The following is a 12,671-nucleotide window of genomic DNA, read 5'->3' as shown; positions in this document are numbered from 1 at the left end:
GGACTTGTGATTGGCTGATGGGAGTGTCAATCATGTGTAATCACCACTTCTATCAGTAGAACATGACACTGGCTTCAGAAGAGCTGGTGAACATGTAACAGACCTGCAGCTGTGTAAGGGCCTGGGGCTCCAGTGACCGTCCTTACTGCGCCTTCCTATGGAGTTCTGCCACAGCCTGCACTCACTGGAAATGGGGAATATATGATCCGTGGCCAAAAGTTCTGACACTGACACAGATTGTGGTTTTCACATTTTGCCTCTTCGCGGTAAGTTCACACTGGGCGTTTTTGCTGCTTTTTTTCTGGAACAAAACATGATTTCTTGTCAGTAATGAAGCTGCAGTAAAAATGCAGGTTTAGGTCCGTTTTTTTTGGGGCAGTTTCGGTGCGTTTTTTGTATCTCTTTGTCCGTGCTAATGTCCATGACTTTTCTGCAGAAAAAACGCTGCAAATAATGACATCTGCATTTTTGCAGTGTTTTTTCAACACCCATTCAAGCCAATGGGTGAAAAACACTGAAAGAAGTGACATGCTCTATGTCCAAAAAAAGCGATTAAATATAAACACATGGGCCATGCACACAGTGTACAAGTCTGTAGGACAGTGTTCACACCAGCAAAAGATTGAAACACAGTAAAACAAACACATAAAAATACTCTGTTGTAAAGTAGTAACAGTAATCAGCAAGTGCTAGTAAAAAGATGATAACAAAACAAGGTATTTGGTTTATGCGTTTTTGCAAAAAATGTATACTAAGCCGCTCCACCACGTCACAGTAACTGTTTTGTTATCTTTTTACTAGCACTTGCTGTTTACTGTTGCTAATTTACAACAGAGTATTTTTATACGTTTGTTTTTCTGTATTTCAGTCCAAAAAAAATCAGCAAAGGACAAAATGATGAGATTTCGGATTCTCCTGTGCATGGACCCAAAATGTCAGTATTTTTTATTCACTATGACGCTTAGTTCTCACGTTTGACCTGGTCTCAATCAGATTGTCCTGGATGATGGGAGAAGTGAGTGATTTCCCTCCATTGATCACAAGCCCCCGCACATTGTGAGTGACTCCTCCATGTATGAGAAGCCCCCACACATTGTGAGTGATCCCCTCCATTAATCAGAAGCCCCCGCACATTGTGAGTGATCCCCCTCCATGGATGAGAAGCCCCACACATTGTGAGTGATCCCTCCATGGATGAGAAGCCCCCGCACATTGTGAGTGATCCCCTCCATTGATCAGAAGCCCCCGCACATTGTGAGTGATCCCTTCCATGGATGAGAAGCCCCCGCACATTGTGAGTGATCCCCTCCATTAATCAGAAGCCCCCGCACATTGTGAGTGATCCCCCTCCATGGATGAGAAGCCCCCACACATTGTGAGTGATCCCTCCATGGATGAGAAGCCCCCGCACATTGTGAGTGACCCCCTCCATGGATGAGAAGCCCCCACACAGTGAGTGACCCCCTCCATGGATGAGAAGCCCCCACACATTGTGAGTGATCCCTTCCATGGATGAGAAGCCCCCACACATTGTGAATGATCCCTTCCATGGATGAGAAGCCCCCACACATTGTGAGTGACCCCCTCCATGGATGAGAAGCTTCCGCAGATTGTGAGTGATCCCCTCCATGGATGAGAAGCCCCCACACATTGTGAGTGATCCCTCCATGGATGAGAAGCCCCCGCAGCTTGTGAGTGATCCCCTCCATGGATGAGAAGCCCCCACACATTGTTAGTGACTCCCTCCATGGATGAGAAGCCCCCACACATTGTGAGTGACCCCCTCCATGGATGAGAAGCTCCCGCACATTGTGAGTGATCCCCTCCATGCATGAGAAGCCCCCGCACATTGTGAGTGATCCCCTCCATGGCTGAGAAGTCCCCGCACATTGTGAGTGATCCCCTCCATTGATCAGAAGCCCCCACACATTGTGAGTGATCCCCTCCATTGATCAGAAGCCCCCACACATTGTGAGTGATCCCCTCCATTGATCAGAAGCCCCCGCACATTGTGAGTGATCCCTTCCATGGATGAGAAGCCCCCGCACATTGTGAGTGATCCCTTCCATGGATGAGAAGCCCCCACACATTGTGAGTGATCCCTTCCATGGATGAGAAGCCCCCACACATTGTGAGTGATCCCTTCCATGGATGAGAAGCCCCCACACATTGTGAGTGATCCCTTCCATGGATGAGAAGCCCCCACACATTGTGAGTGATCCCTTCCATGGATGAGAAGCCCCCACACATTGTGAGTGATCCCTTCCATGGATGAGAAGCCCCCACACATTGTGAGTGACCCCCTCCATGGATGAGAAGCTCCCGCAGATTGTGAGTGATCCCCTCCATGGATGAGAAGCCCCCACACATTGTGAGTGATCCCTCCATGGATGAGAAGCCCCCGCAGATTGTGAGTGATCCCCTCCATGGATGAGAAGCCCCCACACATTGTTAGTGACTCCCTCCATGGATGAGAAGCCCCCACACATTGTGAGTGACCCCCTCCATGGATGAGAAGCTCCCGCACATTGTGAGTGATCCCCTCCATGCATGAGAAGCCCCCGCACATTGTGAGTGATCCCCTCCATGGCTGAGAAGTCCCCGCACATTGTGAGTGATCCCCTCCATTGATCAGAAGCCCCCACACATTGTGAGTGATCCCCTCCATTGATCAGAAGCCCCCACACATTGTGAGTGATCCCCTCCATTGATCAGAAGCCCCCGCACATTGTGAGTGATCCCTTCCATGGATGAGAAGCCCCCGCACATTGTGAGTGATCCCTTCCATGGATGAGAAGCCACCACACATTGTGAGTGATCCCTTCCATGGATGAGAAGCCCCCACACAGTGAGTGACCCCTCCATGGATGAGAAGCCCCCACACATTGTGAGTGACCCCCTCCATGGATGAGAAGCCCCCACACATTGTGAGTGATCCCTTCCATGGATGAGAAGCCCCCACACATTGTGAGTGACCCCCTCCATGGATGAGAAGCTCCCACAGATTGTGAGTGATCCCCTCCATGGATGAGAAGCCCCCACACATTGTGAGTGATCCCTCCATGGATGAGAAGCCCCCGCAGATTGTGAGTGATCCCCTCCATGGATGAGAAGCCCCCACACATTGTTAGTGACTCCCTCCATGGATGAGAAGCCCCCACACATTGTGAGTGACCCCCTCCATGGATGAGAAGCTCCCGCACATTGTGAGTGATCCCCTCCATGCATGAGAATCCCCCGCACATTGTGAGTGATCCCCTCCATGGCTGAGAAGTCCCCGCACATTGTGAGTGATCCCCTCCATTGATCAGAAGCCCCCACACATTGTGAGTGATCCCCTCCATTGATCAGAAGCCCCCACACATTGTGAGTGATCCCCTCCATTGATCAGAAGCCCCCGCACATTGTGAGTGATCCCTTCCATGGATGAGAAGCCCCTGCACATTGTGAGTGATCCCTTCCATGGATGAGAAGCCACCACACATTGTGAGTGATCCCTTCCATGGATGAGAAGCCCCCACACATTGTGAGTGATCCCTTCCATGGATGAGAAGCCCCCACACATTGTGAGTGACCCCCTCCATGGATGAGAAGCCCCCGCACATTGTGAGTGACCCCCTCCATGGATGAGAAGCCCCCGCACATTATGAGTGACCCCCTCCATGGATGAGAAGCCCCCACACAGTGAGTGACCCCCTCCATGGATGAGAAGCCCCCACACATTGTGAGTGATCCTCTCCATGGATGAGAAGCCCCCACACATTGTGAGTGACCCCCTCCATGGATGAGAAGCCCCCACACATTGTGAGTGATCCCCTCCATGGATGAGAAGCCCCCACACATTGTGAGTGATCCCCTCCATGGATGAGAAGCCCCCACACATTGTGAGTGATCCTCTCCATGGATGAGAAGCCCCCTCACATTGTGAGTGATCCCGTCCATGGATGAGAAGCCCCCGCACGTTGTGAGTGACCCCCTCCATGGATGAGAAGCCCCCACACATTGTGAGTGACCCCCCTCCATGGATGAGAAGCCCCCACACATTGTGAGTGACCCCCCTCCATGGATGAGAAGCCCCCACACATTGTGAGTGACCCCCTCCATGGATGAGAAGCCCCCACACATTGTGAGTGACCCCCCTCCATGGATGAGAAGCCCCCACACATTGTGAGTGACCCCCCTCCATGGATGAGAAGCCCCCACACATTGTGAGTGACCCCCCTCCATGGATGAGAAGCCCCCACACATTGTGAGTGACCCCCCTCCATGGATGAGAAGCCCCCACACATTGTGAGTGATCCCCTCCATGGATGAGAAGCCCCCACACATTGTGAGTGACCCCCCTCCATGGATGAGAAGCCCCCACACATTGTGAGTGACCCCCCTCCATGGATGAGAAGCCCCCACACATTGTGAGTGACCCCCTCCATGGATGAGAAGCCTCCACACATTGTGCGTGATCCCCTCCATGGATGAGAAGCCTCCGCACATTGTGAGTCACCCCCTCCATGGATGACAAACCCCCACATATTGTGAGTGATCCCCTCCATGGATGAGAAGCCCCTGCACATTGTGAGTGATCCCCTCCATGGATGAGAAGCCCCCGCACATTGTGAGTGATCCCCCTCCATGGATGAGAAGCCCCATACATTGTGAGTGATCCCCTCCATGGATGAGAAGCCCCCACACATTGTGAGTGACCCCCTCCACGGATGAGAAGCCTCTGCACATTGTGAGTGATCCCCTCCATGGATGAGAAGCCCCCGCACATTGTGAGTGATCGCCCTCCATGGATGAGAAGCCCCCGCACAGTGAGTGACCCCCTCCATTGATCAGAAGCTGAATCTATCCCATAACTTTTTTGAAGTTCTTGATGATCTGATAAATGGTTGTGTGAAGATCTGTGGCTGTTGATTGTAATAATCACCTAGGCAGTACCTCTTAAAAGTCAAAGATTATCTATTATTGCTTTCCCCCTTGATGCCGGACCTTGAACTGATGTTTTTCTTTTGGCACCCCATTATGTCTGGATGAGGTTGGATGTCGGTTCCATCACCCCCAAGAATGTATGCGGTTTCCTCCAGGAACAAAGAGGACAATCATATACCGAACTTGTCTGTCTTAGATTTGGATTGTATAAGTCTCTGTTATCCTGGTCGCTGCAACAAATGATATATATATGTATGTATGATGTGTGCACGTGTCTGTGTGACCAATTACAGTGGATGGTCGCAGCAGCTTGGTAATGTATGTTCACAGCTACCTTTGATCTACATACGTCTTTCTCACAATTCGATCAAACACCATGCATATATTACTTTATCAGCCCTCGCATACACAGCTCTGCTTCCTTTTCCTATCTCACCCCCGGGTTTTATCCATCGCACATTACAGATTGTTTCATGCAGCTTGTAACATTGACCTCGCACATGCACTTCATCCCTGCACAGCACGCCATAAGGTAACCTATGGATGCAGAGCACTTCACGAGACAGACTTCATGGGATGACAGGCATGAGTCGCAGGCCAAGCCCCTTGTTTTCCCAGTTAAATTTGTTCACCTACATTCTTTATTTTCTATGTATCGCAGATCTAAAAAATATGTATTCACAGCCCCATGTGTTGCGCCCCTGAGGCTTCAGTCGCCACAGAGGTACTGCACCTTCTCCTAAGGTGTAGTGCCCCACCATCCGGGTAAGGTGGGAATTCCTGACCACGCTCCACACCTGCATTCCACACACAGGATAGTTCAGTGGGGTCACCTAACAGCTTCATGCTGGGGGTCAGCAGAGCAGCCCTCGTGGAACCCTACTTCGTAACACGAGATGTGCTGGGAGGCGGGTGGAGTAAGATGATACAAAAGAGTGGGAAGAGTTAGGATGAGGGACAGTACAGAGCAGAGGAGTGTTGGAGACAGAGGAGAGAAGATGGATGTCTGAAGGACGTGCTGCAGCAGGTCCCAGTGATCTGGGCTGCTGGCACGGGAAAGACATAGAAAGAGACTGATAAGATTGATCACACATGCCAGCCCTGACCTGGAGAACACAGCGCGGAGGCTGGCATGTGTGTGAGCTGCAAACAGTGAGTAAAGCTTTGGAACCGCACGCTCTGGTGTCCTCCAGTTATTCCGCACTGCTACACCTGAGTACCTGTACCTACACCATCTACGCCTTCCCGCCATTACCTCATCTACACTGCCCTGGGACTACAGCTCCGCCTGTGGGGAGCTTTACCATCTATGCTGCACACACCATCAGTCCCAGTGGATCTGCCCGCAGCGTCGGCCTAACACCACACTTGCCGAGCACCACGGGTGGCGTCACAAACTATCCATATAAACTAAACCACCATTGATATTTGGGCGCCCAGGGCCACGGACCGGGTCACCGCTGCTGTGACACGTCCCCCCTTACACCGGCCCGGTGCCGAGTACCCCACAGCCCTGGGAGGGCGACCCAACTTGGCGTCACGAACAGGATGACGAGACCCGACACCATCGGGTTCTGGGTGCCTACGATTTGTTGAACTTTGACTTTTTGAAAATGTGCAGAAGACGAAATTTAATAGACTGTGACATGAATCGTAAAAATGGCCGTAGGCGCGGAGAAGAAGGGCGTGAAGAGATGGGAGGTCCTAAGAAAAGACCGCGAAGAGTATTGGGTCTTCCCTGCCTGAATTATTATGTGACGGATGCATGGCCCACCCCCCGAGGGGTTCGCATACTGGCTTGGTATGGAGGCGATGGAAGAAGACGCCGCCCCCGGAAGGAGGGGCAGAGGAAGTCAGAGGCGAGAAGGAGGGCGGAGCAAGAAGAAGAACACCAGAACGCCATGATGGAAGGAGCACAGAGGCCAGAAGAAGATGACGGGGGAAGGCCATCCTCCCCCAGGCAGCGCTCACAGAGCGTCCCATCGCTTCGGTATCCCTCTGTCATGGTGTCTGGAATTTTGGTCTGACAAGCGAAGGGTTAATGTTTAGAGCCTCTTTGACCTCAGGGAGGGTATTTATGGCCACAGGCAAGCAACCTTCCCTGTCGTTTATACTTCATACTTGAGTGTGTCCGACCCTGTCTTTGCTAAGTCCCTCTCGCATGTTCCCGTGTCTATGGTGTGTGTGATCTGGTCTGGTTTCTGGTTTTGTCTCTTGGCTTTCTGATTTGGTACCGTCCTGCTCGACCCGTGTTCTGACCTTTGGCTTCCCACGACTACCCTCTCACTTTCTGATTTTGTACCATGCAGCCCGACCCGTGCCTGACCTCCTGCTTGCCTGACCATTCTTGTTCTGCCTGATTCTGTACCGCATTGCTCCTCCTGTGTATGACTTCTGGATATAGCAACTCCTCATTGGCTGAAAATTACAGGAACCTGGTGTCGGCCCCCGACTCTTGGACCACCCGATTTATCACAGTCACATTTTCAAGTGCATGTCTTAAAATTAAATCCTGCATTGGACAGTCCCAAAATTCCAGACAGAAACCCCCAGCTCAGGAATTTTGGCCTCGTTGGTCACCAGCTTGTCCTCGCCACCAGCCAGGACACACAAGGGGAACTCAGCCACCTCCGACTGCGATGGGGTTTCACCAGGGTCGAGCTTGCTCCTGTCTGCGTCCCTTGATATCTCCGCCTTTCCCTCCCGATTATCACTGGGTGTAGCGAACCTTCGACTACCTTGACCTCAATGGATTCTGTACCCCGGCTTGTTTTAATTGACACTCTGGCAATGGGGTAGTCCTTGGTGTCCCCGTGGATACAGTTGACGCCCAAATTTTATTCTGGAACCAACTGGTGGGGGAGTGTGGCCCTTATCAGAGTTACCAAACTCCCTGAGGCTAAGAGTCTCAACACCAGCACCCCATTTATGGCCACAGGACATGACTGTGGCTCCTCACTGAGCTGACAGTCCACACTGCAGGTGGGATAAGTATAGTAGGAGCAGCGTGTTGTGAATTCACTTTCTGGCCTCCCTCTGGTTATTACTGAAGGTAGTGGAGCTGATCAGACTGACAGAGGGGTTGCGAGTTCTCTTTCTGGGCTCCCTCTGGTGGTTACTGGAGGTAATGGAGCTGATCTGATTGACAGAGGCTTGCCACCTGATAATGAGGATGACGATTGGAGATCTGGGGTTTCAGATTGGGATTAAAGACAGCCGACTCCCTCTATCCCTACTGGTGATTTTCTTCCTGTGCCTCCTGAGGTCTGATGTCTCCAGCTCTGTCCCTGCATGTTATTATTATTATTTATTATTATAACGCCATTTATTCCATGGCGCTTTACATGTGAGGAGGGGTATACATAATACATACAAGTACAGTAATCATAACAATACAAGTCACGACTGGTACAGGAGGAGAGAGGACCCTGCCCGCGAGGGCTCACAATCTACAACGGGATGGGTGAGGATACAGTAGGTGAGGGTAGAGCTGGTCGTGCAGTGGTTTGGTGGATCGGTGGTTACTGCAGGTTATAGGGTTGTCGGAAGAGGTAGGTCTTCAGGTTCTTTTTTAAGGTTTCCATGGTAGGCGAGAGTCTGATATGTTGTGGTAGAGAGTTCCAGAGTAGAGGGGATGCGCGGGAGAAATCTTGTATGCGATTGTGGGAAGAGGAGATAAGAGGGGAGTACAGAAGGAGATCTTGTGAGGATCGGAGGTTTCGTGCAGGTAAGTACCGGGAGACGAGGTCACAGATGTATAGTGTACTCAGGTTGTGGATGGCTTTGTATGTCATAGTTAGGGTTTTGAACTGGAGTCTTTGGGTAATGGGGAGCCAGTGCAGGGATTGACAGAGGAGAGAGGTCGGGGAATAGCGGGGGGACAGGTGGATTAGTCGGGCAGCAGAGTTAAGAATAGATTGGAGGGGTGCGAGAGTGTTAGAGGGGAGGCCACAGAGCAGGAGGTTTTAGTAGTCAAGGCGGGAGATGATGAGGGCATGGACTAGGGTTTTTGCAGATTCTTCGTTGAGGAATGTACGGATCCGTGAAATATTTTTGAGTTGAAGTCGGCAGGAAGCGGAAAGGGCTTGGATATGTGGTTTGAAAGAGAGATCAGTGTCAAGGATAACCCCGAGGCAGCGAGCTTGTGGGACTGGAGAGAGTGGGCAGCCGTTTACTTTAATGTATAGGTCCATTGGGGGGGCACGTGAGATGGGGGAAAGATGATGAATTCTGTTTTGTCCATATTAAGTTTTAGAAATCTAGCGGAGAAGAAGGATGAAATAGCAGACAGACATTGAGGGATTCTGGTTATTAGGGAGGTGATATCTGGTCCAGAGATGTAGATCTGTCATCAGCATAGAGGTGATACTGAAAGCCATGAGATTCTATGAGCTGTCCGAGGCCGAAGGTGTAAATGGAGATGAGCAGGGGCCCCAGGACTGAACCTTGCGGGAATCCGATTGATAGGGGGAGCGGTGAGGAGTGTTGTGAGTTCATTTTTCCCTTCACCGTTGAGGTGTGATGAACTCCCTCCTCTGGTGAAGGAAGGTAGTGAGGCTGATTACCAAACACCTGGGCAGCTAGATGATCACTGGGTGGCTGGAATTGAGGACTGGATATAAGGCAGCTGACGCCCTTCTGCCTTGCTGGTGATCCTGCTGGATTCTTGGAGACCAGTCTGATTCCTGCGTCTCAAAGCTGTTTTTCTGCTCTGCTTTGTACACTTCAGTTTTGTTTTTGTTTTGCCTTGTTTTTTGAGAGTTCTGCCATCCCCAGCCGGGGGTGAGCTGAATTCCATTTTTGTCTTTGATCTGTTGATCTTTTGCTCTGTCTTCAGAATATACCTGAGTGCTGATATAGTCTTTTGAAGCCTAGCGACTTCAGGGCCTGTTTTTCCTATCAGTCGGTTGGCCATTTTGGATAGGGTTTTTGCGGATGGCAGACAGCAGCTTTCCTATCCTATCCTATTTTATTTAGCTTTGGCCCCATCATTTGCTCAACCTATCTTTCTATCTGTGTTAGTGTTTTCATCTTGCTTCACCGTTATTATATGTTGGGGGCTGCCTATTGCTTTGGGGTCTGCTCTGGGGCAGTTTAGTTTTTCCCCTTTCGGTCTTTAGGCTATGTAGTTCTCCGGCTGTGATCGAGGGGTCTAGGGCACCGTAGGAACCCCCCACGGCTACTGCTAGTTGTTGTGGATAGGTTCAGGGGTCTGCAATCCGATAGCTGCCAACCTCTCTGGTTTTTCTGGACTTAGCTAGTATTTTGTTTTTTCCTCCTTCGGTGACTCATCATAACAGAGGAGGTGGTTTGCGAGTGGGAGACGCTGAATGTCCGGTCTGCTAGGTATGACGCAATCCAAGATAGGGCCAAGTCTGTGATACCAAGAGATGAGAGGGTCTGTAGTAATAGGGAATGGTCCACTGTGTCAAAGGCAGAGGACAGATCCAGGAGGAGGACAGAGTAGTGTCGCTTGGCGTTGGTGGCTAGTAGGTCATTGGTGACCTTAGTTAGGGCAGTTTCAGTGGAGTGGTGTGGCCGGAAGCCGGATTGCAAGTGGTCAAGGAGGGAGCAAGAAGAGAGGTGGGAGAACAGTTCAAGATGGACTTGTTGTTCCAGTAGTTTTGAGGCATAGGGGAGAAGTGATATAGGGCGATAGCTAGATACAGAGGACGGGTCAAGAGAGGGCTTTTTAAGGATAGGTGTGATTGAAGTGTGTTTTAAGCTTGAGGGGAAAACACCAGTTGTTAGTGATAGCTTGAAGAGATGGCTTTGGGTTGGGATGAAGACTGTGGTGAGGTTTGGGATGAAGTGGGATGGAATCGGATCAAGTGCACAGGTAGTGAGATGTGATCTTGAGAGTAGAGTGGAGAGTTGATCTTCTATAATGGTGAAGTTGGTTTTGGAGGAGGGCAGGGCAGGTAGGAGGAAGGGCACTGGGGGGTTGTTGACCAAAACTGTCTCTGATTTTATCAATCTTCTCCGTGAAAAATGAGGCAAAGTCTTCAGCTGAGATGAGTGGAGAGGGAGGAGGTGCTGGTGGGCGGAGGAGAGAATTGAAGTTGTTGAATAACTGTTTAGGGTTGTGAGACAGGGAGGATATGAGAGATGAGAAGTAGGTTTGTTTTGCTGCAGCGAGTGTGGCCTTGAAATTAGTGAGGGACTGTTTGAATGTGATGAAGTCCTCATTGGAGTGGGATTGTTTCCATATCCGCTCAGCAGCCCTGGAGGCCCGCCTCAGTTCTTTGGTCAGACTGGTGTGTCAGGGCTGTCTGTTGATTTTGCAACCTTTGGTATGTTTGAGAGGGGCAGTAAATTCTAAAGCTACAGCTATTGTGGTGTTATATAGAGCGGCAGCAGCATCTGCATTGTGTAGGGAACTTATGTCTGTAAGAGGGAGGAGGGATTCCTACAGTGAGTGTAGATCGAGGTATTGAAGATTTCTGCAAGGGTGTGCAAGTTTTTGAGGTGGGGATTGTGGACCTGAGGAGGAGAGGGAAGAGAATGTAAGTAGGTTGTGGTCAGACAGAGGAAGAGGTGAGTTAGAGAAGCTAGATAGGGAGCAGAGGTGGGTGAAGATAAGGTCTAGTGTGTGGCCATCTTTGTGAGTGGCTGCAGAAGACCATTGAGTGAGGCCGAAGGAGGAAGTGAGAGATAGAAGTTTAGTGGCAGCTGAGAGGGAAGTGTCAATGGGGATGTTGAAGTCGCCCAAGATGATAGTGGGGATATCAGTGGAAAGGAAATGAAGTAGCCAGGTGGTGAAGTGGTCAAAGAAGGTGGTGGCTGGCCCTGGAGGGCGGTATATGACAGCTAGTTGGCGGTTGGAGGGGGAGTAGATGCGCACAGAGTGCACCTCAAAGGAAGGGAGGGTAACAGAGGGTGGCAGTGGGATTGGGGAGAAAGAGCAGTTATCTGACAGGAGAAAACCAACTCCTCCACCATGCTTGCTGCTGGGGCGGGGGGTGTGGGATAGGTGGAATGCACCATATGAGAGTGCAGCAGGAGGGCTGTGACAGAGGGGGTGAGCCAGGTTTCGGTGATGGCGAGGAAGGAAAATTTGTTAGTAATATAAAGATCATGGATGAAGGAAAGTTTGTTGCAGACAGAGCGAGCGTTCCACAGAGCTCCTGTTAGTGGGAATGGGGAAGCTGGGGCCGGGCGAATGTGTATAAGGTTGGAGTGGTTACGGAAAGTTGTGATTGGGGTGGATGGGATGTAGAAATGACTGTGGGAATGTGGTGAGGAGGACCAGGATTTGGAGAGATATCGCCGGCAGTGATGAGGAGCAGAGAGGGTGTTAGCAGGAGAGGGCATGAGGGGGCTGTCTGTGTTTGGAGACAGAAGATTGTATGTTGAGAAACAGATCTGAGCAAGAGGTGAGATGGATTGAAGAAGAGATGAACAGTTCTTTGCTTGGTGTAGGGATTAGTGGGGTTAGCAGAAAGTGAAGGATTATAGGGGTCAGAGTGGAAACAAACTGTCATGATCACGTGTGTCAGGACGCAGATGATGTCGCAAGGCGAACCCATAACACACGTGACCCTGGATACACCGCCTCCAGTGGGGCGAATTTAAATAATAAAGCGTGCAGGTGGATACGCCGCCTCCACCTGGCGGATTTAGGTATTACACGCCATGCATACATATATCTGGAAACACCGCCTCCAGTAAGGCGCATTTAAATAATAAGGGGGGAACCTGGGTAACTTTAACAATGGTGGGCCCTGCGATAGGGAATTGGA

General features: G+C 50.7%; 1 protein-coding gene across 1 annotated transcript in view; it reads left to right on the top strand.

Moving 5' to 3' along the window:
- Positions 1–241: 241 nt before the first annotated feature.
- LOC141078016 (fatty acyl-CoA hydrolase precursor, medium chain-like) overlaps positions 242–12,671 on the top strand; it is a 40,520-nt gene continuing 28,090 nt past the window's right edge. Inside the window, exon 1 of the mRNA XM_073564808.1 lies at positions 242–266. The gene's annotated coding sequence lies outside the window, so the exon portion shown is untranslated. The remainder of the gene's footprint in view (positions 267–12,671) is intronic.

The sequence above is a fragment of the Dendrobates tinctorius genome, unplaced genomic scaffold, assembly GCF_039654945.1.
Source record: "Dendrobates tinctorius isolate UK_male_01 unplaced genomic scaffold, ASM3965494v1 ptg000490l, whole genome shotgun sequence".
NCBI classification, from domain to species: Eukaryota; Metazoa; Chordata; class Amphibia; order Anura; family Dendrobatidae; genus Dendrobates; species Dendrobates tinctorius.
The sequence above is the reverse complement of the archived record's forward strand: the minus strand, read 5'-3'. Positions and strand labels throughout refer to the sequence as shown.